Raw genomic sequence first — 13,695 nt, 5'->3', positions numbered from 1 at the left:
AAAGATATCAGCTTAGAAAGATTGGCCATGCAAATTGCCCCTTCGCCTCCAAAGATGTGCAGGTCAGGTGGATGAGCCATGTTAAAGTTTATTTATTAGTGTTTATTAGGGCTTACATTATTTATTATTTATTAATTTACATTATTTATTGGTACTTAAGGCTTGCATTAACACTGCAATGCGGTTACTGTGAAATTTCCCTAGTCACCTCAGTCTGGCGTGTCAATTGCCCCTTAGTGCCAGGGGGACTAGCTAGGGTAAATGCATGGGGTTACGGGAGATAGGGCCTGGGTGGGATTGTGGTTGGGGCAGACCCGATGGGCCACGTGGCCTTCTTCTGCTCTGTAGGGATTCTATGATTCTGCGAATCTCTTTCCAAATCTTTACGGACTGCCACTACTTGGTTTTATCAGCAACAATGAAGAAAAGGCAACTACAATTGAGAGAACATTTACAAACCCCACTGTGCCCTTCTGCGAAATAAGCCAAAAATTGTTCCATTTCTTTCGGGGAAAATGAAAACACAAAGATTTGAAACGATTCGATCAAATGGACAATGTGAAATTATCTGAATTCTAGAAATAAATGTTTTGCAACAGATAAGGGGGTTTTAAAATTAGACGGGTTATCTTAAAAATTTATTTTGAGGGTTCATTTCCCAGTTTGCGTTTATTAAACAATGCCGATTTATAAATATTAGCGCATGGAAATTTTAGGGAGGGTGAGCGATGTGTTTGCGCCTGAATGGATTTTAAGAGAGACAGAGAGAGAGAGAGAAAAAAAAAGGCTATTTCTATGTAATAGTTTCCTCTGTTCAGTCGAAGGGCCAAATCGGCAGAGTTGGCCAGGGCTGGACGTGCGGCTTCCTTATCAGGACTTTGCAGGCTGCGCTGGCTTCTTATCCGGAGCTGCACCTTGCTGGAGTACATCCTTTCCTGATTCCAGAGAGGAAATCTGTTCAGACCAGGGACTCCAGAGGGGAATCGGGGAGGGCGGAGGAGCGGTGGTGGGTGGGTGGGTGGGGGGGTGGTGGTGGGGGTGGTGTGGGGGTGGTGGTGGGGGGGGGGGGGGGGGCAGCGGGGAGGAGGAGTGGGGGTGGAGCTGGTGGGAGGGAGGAGGGACTTATAAAGCCACCACCGTCCACAAATGGAGGCGAAAGAAAATGGCCCCATCCACATTCCCTCAGCGCAGGGAGGGTAAGTCAAGACTTGTTTCTTTTTTACCCCCCCCCCCCCCCACTTTTCATTCGCAATTTAAAATAAGCCCCCCCCCCCGCAACTCCTCGGCATGGTGACTGAACCCAAGAAGTGAAGCTGTACCAGCTCCACGGGAGGATCAGACGAGAGAATATAACATTCTCTCTTTTTTTTTAGTGGAAGAAGGAATTAAACTGTGTGGAAACGTATTTGTCGATAACAGCCTCGGATTAATTAGATGCAAAACTGAAACTTCTCTCTCTTTCTCTCTCTCTCTTGCTCCTGAATGTCAAGATCCCTTGGATTAAATGTAGGTTCAAACCTGTGTGTGTGTGTGTGTGTAAACGAGTGAATTAATTAAGATTGCAATAGGTGTGCAGCAGAGATTTAATAATTGAGCTAATTGGAGGATTTGTACTGTGCCAAGTGCTCCTATGGAAATAAACTTGTGTTTGAGGAGTTGTAGGGATTCGGACATTTGGGGATGAGATGGTAGGATGTATTCATTCTCAGCAGGTACTTTTGTTGGGGGTGGGAGGGGGCTTTAGACAAATCTAAAGCCATTTTGCAATCGGTAAAGACCTAAGCGTGTTCAAGTGCTCATTACTGGCAGGGAGATCTACGTTACGAGTATAAGAGTGATGCTCCCAAAGACATCAAGATCTCTGTGGTTTTTTTGTTAAAAGATTGGAGGCTGCATTGTTTAAAGTCAAATCCGTGACTAAGTCAAATTTGGACCAATTTCCCAGTTGACTGTGCTGGTAATTGGGGGTGGGGGAGTGGAAACAGCCTTGCACAGTTACTGTCATTATTTCTACATCGCCTCTCGTGTTTAGCAAGAGGTTTCAACCAGATTCGCGCCGTCGGTTTCGTTCTATTTGGAGATGATTCTTAATTTCTTTCCAGTAAGTGGAATTATTTTAAGATCGAACCTTCTGTCAAAGTGGAGGGGGAGAGAATCTCGAGTCCGAGGTCAAACGCTGTGGCACGTTTTTTTTTGGTTCGTAACCGTAGTCAAGTGTTTGCGAAAAAGAAATGAGGAATTGTACCATGTTGCAACTCAACCTCGACATATCGCAATTTGCAAAGACAAAATACCCAAATATTCGGTCAACTGGGGCTGATAGTGAATGTTGCGATATTTCAAGTGCTCATTCAAATATTTTTTAAAGTTTGTAACAGTTTCCAGCCTCTACCACCTTCGCAAGAAGTTTATTCCAGATTCCCAACCCCCACTGAACAACCTTCTTTTTCTCAAATCCCTTCTCTGAATCTCTTTCCCCTCACCCTAAAACTACGCCCCCCCCTGGTGATTGACCCCCCCCCAATCAAGGGGAACACCTCAGCCGTCCGCTTGTCCAGGGTCACCGTAGACCAGTTAAGTCGCAGTGCAGAGATGCAATGCTTTTTAAACTCGGAAGGTGAGTCATAGAAACCCTACGCTGCAGAAGAAGGCCATTTGGCCCGTCGAGTCTGCACTGACCCACAATCCCACCCAGCCCCTACCCCATAGCCCCAAGAATTTACCCTGCCAACCACCACCACCAGCCCCCCCCCTCAACATTAAGTGACAATTTAGCACGACCAATTAACCTAAATCGCACATCTTTGGACTGTGGGAGGAAACCAGAGCACCCGGAGGAAACCCATGCAGACAGGGGAGAATGTGCAAACACAGACAGTGATACAAGCCAGATTTGAACTCAGATCCCTGGCATCTTGAGGCAGCAGTACTAACCACTGTGCCACGAAGCAGATGGACATTATCAGAGAAAGAAGCCATACAAACACTACAGTGCAGGAAGAGGCCTTTCAGCCCTTCGAGTCTGCACCAACAACAATCCCACCCAGGCCCTGTCCCTGTAATCCCACATGTTTACCCCTGCTAATCCCTCTGAACTACGCATCCTGGGGCATTAAGGGGCAATTTAGCATGGCCAATCCACCTAACCTGCACATCCTTGGATACTAAGGGCCAATTTAGCATGGCCAATCCATCATTGGACACTAAGGGGCAATTTAGCATGGCTAATCCACCTAACCTGCACATCCTTGGATACTAAGGGGCAATTTAGCATGGCCAATCCATGTAATCTGCACACCTTTCGGAGGAACCCTGAGCACCCGGAGGAAACCCATGCAGACACGGTGAGAACATACAGACAGTGACTCAAGCCGGGAATCAAACCCAGGTCCCTGGCACTGAGAGGCAGCAGTTTTAACCACTGTGCCACTGTGCTGCTCGACAGAAGTTAATAAGCTACAAATGGTATCAATTTGGTACATTCTAAGTCTATCATACCTTTTGCACACCTGTAACCTAGCCAAAGAAAATCTGCAATTAATACACATTTGATTTGATTTATTATTGTCACAATTACTGGGAAAAGTATTGTTTCTTGCGCATTATAAACACAAAGCACACCACACATAGAGTACATAGAGAAGGAAAGGAGAGAGAGGATGTAGAATGTAGTGTTTCAGTCATAGCGAGGGTGTAGAGAAAGATCAACTTAATGTGAGGTAGGTCCATTCAAAAGTCCAATGGCAGCAGGGAAGAAGCTGTTCTTGAGTCAGTTGGTGAGTGACTTCAGACTTTTGTATCTTTTTCCCAACGGAAGAAGGTGGAAGAGAGAATGTCCGGAGGGCCGCGGGTCCTTAATTATGCTGGCTGCTTTGCCGAGGCAGCAATAAGTGTAGACGGAGTCAGTGGATGGGAGGCTGGTTTGTGTAATGGAGTGGGCTTCATTCAAACCATTTGTAGTTTTTTACCGGTCTTGGGCAGAGCAGGAGCCCATACCAAGCTGTGATACTGCCAGAAGGAATGCTTTCTATGGTGCATCTGTAAAAGTTGGTGAGAGCCGCAGCGGACATGCCAAATTTCTTAGCCTGCTGATAAAGTAGAGGAATTGGTGGGCTTTCTTAACTGTTGAAGCGGGAGGATGGTACGGTAGCACAGTGGTTAGCACTGCAGCCTCACAGAGCTAGGGACCTCGGTTCAATTCCCAGCTCGGGTCACTGTGTGGAGTTTGTACATTCTCCCCATGTCTGTGTGGGTTTCCTCCGGGTGCTCCGGTTTCCTCTCACAGTCCTAAGATGTACAGGTTAGGTTGATTGGCCATGCTAAAAATTGCCCCTTAGTGTTCTGAGATGCATAAATTAGAGGAATTAGTGGGTTAAATATGTAGGGAAATGGGGGTAGGACCCGGATGGGACTGTGGTCGGTGCAGACTCGATGAGCCGAATGGCCTCTTTCTGTACTGTAAGGTTTCTATAATTGGGACCAGAACAGGTTGTTGGTGATCTAGAAACTTGAAGCCCTCAACCATTTCCACTCAATGCCCATTGATATAGACAGGGGCATGTCCTCCATTAGACTTCCTGGATCACTCATGTCTGATCAGTAGGGTCCTCTCCGCTGTCCTATCATTCTGTATTTATTCCAATAGAAGTTGCCTCTGATGTTGGGGGGAGGCAGGGAGGGGAGGGGTGAGGGGGGTAAATGTTCCAACATCCCAATATCTAGTCTCGAAATTGGAGCATGTGCCCTCAGCAATGCCAGGTCATGTGTTGAATTTTGATCTGTCTGTAGAATTAGCTCCGTAAGAAGTCTCACAACACCAGGTTAGAGTCCAACCAGTTTATCTGATAGTACCCCAGTCCAACACCAGCATCTCTACATCATGACTACCATTGACTTCGCCAACTGCCGGATCCAAATGGAGAGGATCTCCAAGAAGATTGCGCATATCGACACATACCCTGGTCCAACCCCGGCATCGCTACATCATATAGAATTAGCAACATGCATGCAACTGTGTTTTGTGTTCTGACAACCTCAATGCAAAACCCAAATTAAACATCAGCATTGCCGATCTCAGTATCCCAGTGAAATTGCCCTGGTCCCTCCATGCTAATCATCTCGCCAATCAATGCCTCTACTTTTTCAGAAGATTAATAAAATTTGACATGTCCATTACGACTCTCACCAACTTTTACAGATGCACCATAGAAAGCATTCTTTCTCATTGCAGCACAGTTTTTTGCGATCTTGGGCTCCTGCTCTGCCCAAGACCACAAAAAACTACAAAGAGTTGTGAATGTAGCCCAATCCATCACGCAAACCAGCCTCCCATCCATTGACTCTGTCTACACTTCCCGCTGCTCAGCAAAGCAACCAGCATAATTAAGGACCCCACGCACCCCAGACATTCTCTCTTCCGCCTTCTTCCATTGGGAAAAGGATACAAAAGTCTGAGATCACGTACCAACCACCTCAAGGGCAGCTTCTTCCCTGCTGCCATCAGAATTTTGAATGGACCTGCCTTGCATTAAGTTGACCTTTCTCTACACCCTAGCTATGACTGTAACACTACATTCTGCACTCCCTTCTTTCCTTCTCTTTGAACGATATGCTTTGTCTGTGTAGCGTGCAAGAAACAATACTTTTCACTGCATCCCAATACATGTGACAATAATAAATCAAATCAAGACTTTCAAATGTGAATTAATTGCTGATTTTTGTTGGCCAGGTTGTCTGTGGCAATGTTAGCTTTGATATATCACAGCTTGGTATGGCTCCTGCTCTGCCCAAGACCACAAGAAACTACAAAGGCTTTGCTGAGGCAGCGGGAAGTGCAGACAGAGTCAATGAATGGGAGGCTGCTTTGTGTAATGGACTGGGCTTTGTTCACAACCCTTTGTAGTTTTTTGTGGTCTTGGGGCAGAGCAGGAGCCAAACCAAGCTGTGATACAACCAGGAATAATATTTTCTATGGTGCATCTGTAAAGGTTGGCGAGATTCGTAGTTGACATGCCAAATTTCCTTAATCTTCTGAGAAAGTAGAGTCGCTGATGGGTGACAGAATTGGCATGGAGGGACCAGGACAGTTTTGTGAATGTAGCCCAATCCATCATGCAATCCAGCCTCCCATCTATACACTGGTGGTGGTAGGGGCCACAATCAAACCTCACCGTGTAGCATGAATGAAATGGCCTTGACAGCATGGGCACTGGAAGTCACATTTCAGCTGTAACAAAACCCTGGTTAGATGTCACCTGAAGTATTCTGCTCAGTTTGAGACAACACACCTTAAGAAGGAGGGGGCAAGAAGCTGATTTATCAAAATAATACCTGGACTACATGGGTAGCACAGTGGTTAGCACTGCTGCCTCACAGCGCCAGGGACCCGAGTTCAATTCCCAGCCTTGGGTGACTGTCTGTGTGGAGTTTGCACATTCTCCCCATGCCTGCGTGGGTTTCCTCCGGGTGCAGCCATCTCCTCCCATAGTCCAAAGATGTGCAGAACAGGGGGATTGGCCAAGCTAAATTGCCCCTTAGTGTCCAAAGATGTGCAGCTTAGATGGATTGGCCATGCTAAATTGCCCCTTAAGTGTCCAACGATGTGCGGGTTAGGTGGATGGACCTTGGGAAATGTGTGTGTGGTTACTGGGGTTGGGTGTAGATGAGGGCCTGGGCCAGATGCTCTGTCAGAGAGTCAGTACAGACTCAATGGGCCAAACAGCCTTTTCTGGGATTCTTTGAGAGGTTACACAAGTTGGAAATTTGAAAGTTAAGGAACGATTTGTTTGAAGCTTTCAAGGCACTAAGAGAAAGTGATAGGGTCAGGAGAGGAAGACAGAGATAGGTTCTTGATCAATAAGTGGATCAGGGTCAGCAGAGGAAAACTGTTTGTACTGGCCAGTGGGGATGAGGGTCGGGGTTGGAAAGTGGGGAGGGAGGGGGGATTGGGGAGTGGGGAGTGGGGGTGTGAGTGGCTGAGAGGCAGAGTCTAAGAATTAGGGTAGACCTTTCAGGAACTAAATTAGCAAACACTCCCACACGCAGTGAGTGGGATTCTCTGACTCCCGTCCCCAGTGGGACCCGTTGCGAGCAGAGATGGAAAATTTGACATTCTAGACCAGACTCCATTCACCCCCAGCAGCACTGGAGAATCCCAGCTACCAGTGAGGGGGCAAGAATTCAGCCATAGACCCTCTCCCCACATGAGTAACCATTTTAAAATGGGGATTTTCACGATCCAGCGATATGCGGGGACATGGGATGAAGGCAGGTACAGGGTCAGGTCACAAATCAGCCATGATTCCCCACTTTCTAAATAGGGAGAGTCTTCGGAAATCTGAAGCACAAAGGGGTTTGGGTGCGCTGGTTCAGGACTCTCTTAAGGTTAATGTGAAGGTTCAGTTGGCACTTAGGAAGGCAAATGCAATGTTAGCATTCGTTTCTAGAGGGCTGGGATATAAGAGCAGGGATGTACTTCTAAGGCTGTATAAGGCTCTGGTCAGACCCCCATTTGGAGTATTGTGAGCAGTTCTGGGCCCCGTATCTAAGGAAGGATGTGCTGGCCTTGGAAAGGGTCCAGAGGAGGTTCACAAGAACGATCCATGGAGTGAAGAACCTGTCGTATGATGAACGGTTGAGGACTCTGGGTCTGTACTCAATGGAGTTCAGAAGGATGAAGGGGGATGTTATTGAAAATTACAGGACACTGTGAGGCCTGGGTAGAGTGGACGCAGAGGGGATGTTTCCAATGGTGGGAGAGACTAGAACTCGAGGGCACAACCTCAGATTAAAAGGGATGCGCCTTTAAAACAGAGATGAGGAGGAATTTCTTCAGCCAGAGTGTGGTGAATGTGTGGAACTCGTTGCTGCAGAGGAGGCTGGATCATTGCGTGTCTTTAAAACAGAGATAGGCTCTTAATTAATAAGGGGATCAGGAGTTATGGGGAAAAGGCAGGAGAATGGGGATGAGAAAAATATCAGCCATGATTGAATTCAGAGCAGACTCGATGGGCCGAGTGGCCTAATTCTGCTCCTGTGTCTTATGATCTCACTGAGTGTCAAGGGGAACAAGTTGAGCAACTAATGATCTCCTGATGTTATTTTCCAGTGCACGGTCCAATCACAAATACCATGCTAAAAAAATACTGTGGTTTGCTGTGACGAAAGATGGCAAGATCCTAAAAAGTCCTCTTGTTACTTCTGGAAGTGAGGGCCAGGGATAAGTGGGGCCTGTAAACGGGACAATAATTGTCAGCCTAGCTGTAGTCCGCTTTCGCTTTCCTTTTGCCACGTCACGGAGCGATGATACTCAGCGGCTGAAGGAGTGAGTTGATCTTAAATTCCTCAAGTTGGCCAGCCTGGTACGGTCAGCACGGTGGCACAGTGGGTTAGCACTGCTGCCTCACAGCACCAAGGATCCGGGTTCGATTCCCAGCTTGGGTCACTGTCTGAGCGGAGTCTGCACGTTCTCCCCCCCCCCGTGTCCGTGTGGGTTTCCTCCGGATGCTCCGATTTCCTCCCAAAGACATGCTGGTTAGGGTGCATTGGCCACGCTAAACTCTCCTCAGCAAGACCGGAGAATCTCGCTCAGTGTCTCACTCAAACATTTCAAAAAGCAATTGAGAGTTAACCACATTGCTGTGGCTTTGAGGTCATACTCAGGCCAGACCGGGTAAGGATGGCAGATTTCTTTCCCTAAAGGACATTAATGAACCAATTGGGTTTTTCTGCCAATTGACAATGGTTTCATGGCCATCAGTAGATTCCAGATATTTTTTATTGAATTCAAGTTCCGTCATCGGCCATGGAGGGATTTGAACCCGGGTCTCCAGAACATTAGCTGAGCATCCGGATTTATAGCCTATCAATAATACCACTTGGCCGTCGCCTCCCCATTGGCTTGTTCAGAAGGCTTAGGCCTTCGATTCCCTGTTTGGGTCACTGTCTGCGCGGAGTCTGTACGTTCTCTGCGTGGGTTTCCTCCGGGTGCTCCGGTTTCCTCCCACAGTCCGAAAGATCGGCTGGTTAGGCTCCCTCAGTGTACCTGAGCAGGCGCTGGAGTGTGGTGACTCGGGGATTTTCACAGTAACTTCATTGCAGCGTGAACGTAAGCCTCACTTGTGACTACTAAGTAAACTTCCACTTTAATGCGTCAATGTAAAAACTCCCATGTTTGATTTCAAACATCTTCTTGTCCCTCCCAGTCTCTACAATCTTTTCCAGCCTCTCTGTGCCCCTCCGTATCAGACCCTGTTCCCCTCCGTATCAGACCCTGTTCCCCTCCGTATCAGACCCTGTTTCCCTCCGTATCAGACCCTGTTCCCCTCCGTATCAGACCCTGTTCCCCTCCGTATCAGACCCTGTTTCCCTCCGTATCAGACCCTGTTCCCCTCCGTATCAGACCCTGTTCCCCTCCGTATCAGACCCTGTGCCCCTCCGTATCAGACCCTGTTTCCTTCCGTATCAGACCCTGTTCCCCTCCGTATCAGACCCTGTGCCCCTCCGTATCAGACCCTGTTTCCTTCCGTATCAGACCCTGTTCCCCTCCGTATCAGACCCTGTTCCCCTCCGTATCAGACCCTGTTTCCCTCCGTATCAGACCCTGTTCCCCTCCGTATCAGACCCTGTTCCTCTCCGTATCAGACCCTGTTCCCCTCCGTATCAGACCCTGTTTCCCTCCGTATCAGACCCTGTTCCCCTCCGTATCAGACCCTGTTCCCCTCCGTATCAGACCCTGTTCCTCTCCGTATCAGACCCTGTTCCTCTCCGTATCAGACCCTGTTCCTCTCCGTATCAGACCCTGTGCCCCTCTGTATCAGACCCTGTTTCCCTCCGTATCAGACCCTGTTTCCCTCCGTATCAGACCCTGTGCCCCTCCGTATCAGACCCTGTTCCCCTCCGTATCAGACCCTGTTCCCCTCCGTATCAGACCCTGTTCCCCTCCGTATCAGACCCTGTTCCCCTCCGTATCAGACCCTGTTCCCCTCCGTATCAGACCCTGTTCCCCTCCGTATCAGACCCTGTTTCCCTCTGTATCAGACCCTGTGCCCCTCCGTATCAGACCCGTCCGTATTAGACCCTCTGCCCCTCCATCATTTTATTTCCGATCTCTCTCTGGATTGTTCCTATTTTTTTGTCTCATCTCTTTGCCTCGCTGCTGTGTCTTACTCTTAAAAAAAGAAAAATTTTTTTAAACCCTGAGAATTTTAAAAATAAACTGGAGAAACTGACTTTGAAAGTTCTTTTTTAACTTAGCGGTGATACTTATATCAATCAGCACTTTCTGAAATGAATACTCGAATGGCAGGAGGGAGAGGCTGACTGAGGGAGATGTGGGGAGATCAGTCCAGCTGTGTTAAAGTGTGGCTTGCTGAACCTCCCCAGTTTCAGCTGGGTCAAAAGATTGGCTTTTGATGTGTGTCCAAAAGAAGGAGAGAGAGTTCGCAAATAGGAGAGGGTTGGGGGGTGCATGCTTCAGAGCCCGGCAACTGAAGGGATGGTTGACAATGGCAGAGCTATTTTTATTTATTTATTCGTGGGATCTGGGCTGGGCCAGCATTAATTGCCCATCCCTCATTGCCCTTGAATTTGTTAGGCTGTTTCAGAGCACAGCACAGGTGGCAGAGTGGCTAGCGTTGCTGCCTCACAGGGACCCGGGTTCGATTCCCGGCTCGGGTCACTGTCTGTGTGGAGTCTGCATGTTCGCCCCGTGTCTGCGTGGGTTTCCTCCGGGTGCTCCGGTTTCCTCCCACAGTCCGAAGATGGATTGGCCGTGATAAACTGCCCATTAGTGTCCTGGGATGCGTAGGTTAGCAGGGTAAACATTTGGTGTGACGGGGAATAGGGCCTAGTTTGGATTGTTGTCAATGCTGACTCAATGGGCCGAATGGCCTCCTTCTGCACAGTAGGGATTCTATGATTAACTAAGAGAGGTGATGGCCCAGTGGTCTTATCACTAGACTATTAATCCTGAAAGCTCAGTTAATGTTCTGAGGACCTGGGTTCGAATCCTGCCATGGCAGATGGTGGAATTCGAATTCAATAAAAAAAAATCTGGAATTAAGAATCTGCTGATGACCTTGAAAACATTGTCGGAAAAACCCATCTGGTTCACTTATGTCCCTTTAGGGAAGGAAATCTGCCGTCCTTACCCGGTCTGGCCCACCTGTGAGTCCAGAGCCACAGCAATGTGGTTGACTCCGAACTGCCCTCGGGCAACCAGGGATGGGCAATAAATGCTGACCCAGCCAGTGATGCCCATGTCCCACAAATGAATAAAAAAAAATTAACTTTGAAGAGGGTTTAGAGAAACGCTTAAAGGAGATGTCAACTTGCGTATCACATTAATTATCTTCCATTCGCTTCCCAAACGCAGTGGTGCACTAAGACAGATTTTAGTCAGATTCCATAGCTAGTAATTCCCGGAACGTGTCACTCGTCCGACGCCAGGGGCTTATACCTTGAGGGGGCGCCACTCCACATCAAGCGAGGCTGATCAGGAGTCTCTCCCACCCCTCACCACCAGCCACTGGGGTGTTCAGAAGGATTTGCGGGTTGACACTCAACCTGTTTAGCTGCATTATCGACGCACCTCTCTTGGCCGTCAAGTCCTGAGATGGGACTGGAAGCCGGAGCTTCTAGCTCAGAGGCAGTGACGCTAATCCCACTGCACCCCAAGAAGTCCTCCTGTTAGTTGTCTCGGTATGATGTCTGTATGTCTATGTAATAATGTGTCTAAAACACACGTATCGCTGTACTTGTAACCAGAATGACCTCACATGCATGTTCCCTGGATTGTAATCGCGCCTATACTTCAAAAGGTACTTTATTGGCTAGAAGTAACTTTGGGTCGCCTTGAAAGGTGCTTTACAAATGCAAGTTTGCACATTCTCCCCGTGTCTGTGTGGGTTTCCTTGGGGTACTCCGGTTTCCTCCCACAGTCCAAAGATGTGTAGGTTAGGTGGACTGGCCATGCTAAATTGCCCCTTAGTATCCAAAAATGTGCAGGTTAGGTGGATTGGCCATGCTAAATTGCCCCTTAATGTCCAAAGACATGCAGGTTAGGTGGATTGGCCATGCTAAATTGCCCCTTAGTGTCCAAAGATGTGCAGGTTAGGTGGATTGGCCATGCTAAATGTGTTGAGTATAGGGCTAACGGGAGGACTTTGAATAGAGTGGAGGAGCAGAGGGATCTAGGTGTATGTGTACATAGATCCCTGAAAGTTGGGAATCAAGTAGATAAGGTTGTTAAGAAGGCGTACGGTGTCTTGGCGTTTATTGGTAGGGGGATTGAATTTAGGAGTCGCAGCGTCATGTTGCAACTGTACACAACTCTGGTGCGGCCGCACTTGGAGTACTGTGTGCAGTTCTGGTCCCCACATTACAGGAAGGATGTGGAGGCTTTGGAGAGGGTGCAGAGGAGGTTTACCAGGATGTTGCCTGGTATGCAGGGGAGGTCCTATGAGGAGAGACTGAGGGATTTGGGGTTGTTTTCACTGGAAAGAAGGCGGCTAAGAGGGGATCTTATAGAAACATATAAGATGATTAGAGGTTTAGATAGGGTGGATGGTGATAGCCTGTTTCCTCGGATGGAGAAAGCTAGCACGAGGGGGCACGGCTTTAAATTAAGGGGGGGTAGTTATAGGACGGATGTCAGGGGCAGGTTCTTTACCCAGAGGGTGGTGAGGGACTGGAATGCCCTGCCTGCTGCAGTTGTAAATGTGCCTAGTTTGGGGGCGTTTAAGAGATTGGTGGATAGGTTTATGGACGAAAAGGGATTGGTTTAGATTAGTGGGTCAATGTTTTTTTTTAAAAATAAGACTGGTCGGCGCAACATTGTGGGCCGAAGGGCCTGTTCCGCGCTGTAATGTTCTATGTTCTATGTTCTATGTTCTAAATTGCCCCTTGGTATCAGGAGATAGCAATGTAAATACGTGGGGTTCTGGGGATTGGGCCTGTGTGGGATTATTGTTGGTGCAGGCTTGATAGGCTGAATGGCCTCCTTCTGCACTGCAGGGATTCTGTGATTCTATACTGGTTCCCACAGCATTGGCAATATTACAGCTAAAGAGAGTTATCTTGGCCCATGAATTAAGACTAATTTTAATCATGAATTGACTCAAAAGCACTGGGGAAACATGCAACTCCAGTTATTATTACTCTCATTAATTCTTTCCCAATAAAGAACAGAATTTACCGTCTATCCTTAATTGCCTCTTGAGAAGGGGGTGGTGAGCCGCCATCTTGAATCGCTGAGTTGTCACAGTAAAGTCACCTCAATCTCAGATGACCATCCGCTAGTGTCCCACCCAGGCCCTAACCTGTAACCCCATTTATTCACCCTGTCAATCTCCCTGACACTAAGGGGCAATTTAGCATGGCCAATCCACCTAACCTACTCATCTTTGGACACTAAGGGGCAATTTAGCATGGCCAATCCACCTAACCTGCGCATCTTTGGACACTAAGGGGCAATTTAGCATGGCCAATCCACCTAACCTACTCATCTTTGGACACTAAGGGGCAATTTAGCATGGCCAGTCCACCTAACCTGCAATTCTTTGGATTGGAGCTGTGGCCATATGATCTCATAAGCTTTTTTCCCCATCACCCTTTTTTAAAAAAATAAATACCTTTCAAAGAAATGAAATAAATTGAGTGACAGTGATTCTGCTCAAGGCCGCAGTGCCTGACAGA

The 13,695-nt window shown here is 47.8% G+C and overlaps 2 protein-coding genes across 6 annotated transcripts in view; one reads left to right on the top strand and one right to left on the bottom strand.

Moving 5' to 3' along the window:
- nfixb (nuclear factor I/Xb) overlaps positions 1-13,695 on the bottom strand; it is a 506,674-nt gene that overhangs the window by 95,287 nt on the left and 397,692 nt on the right. The window lies entirely within an intron of this gene.
- The window catches only part of LOC145361031 (protein lyl-1-like), a 43,548-nt gene continuing 30,986 nt past the window's right edge, over positions 1,134-13,695 (top strand). Inside the window, exon 1 of the mRNA XM_080216577.1 lies at positions 1,134-1,196. The gene's annotated coding sequence lies outside the window, so the exon portion shown is untranslated. The remainder of the gene's footprint in view (positions 1,197-13,695) is intronic.

The sequence above is a fragment of the Carcharhinus amblyrhynchos genome, chromosome 33 (genome assembly GCF_965287045.1).
Source record: "Carcharhinus amblyrhynchos chromosome 33, sCarAmb.v2.hapA, whole genome shotgun sequence".
Taxonomy (NCBI): Eukaryota; Metazoa; Chordata; class Chondrichthyes; order Carcharhiniformes; family Carcharhinidae; genus Carcharhinus; species Carcharhinus amblyrhynchos.
This window is presented reverse-complemented; position numbering and strand designations above follow the sequence as displayed.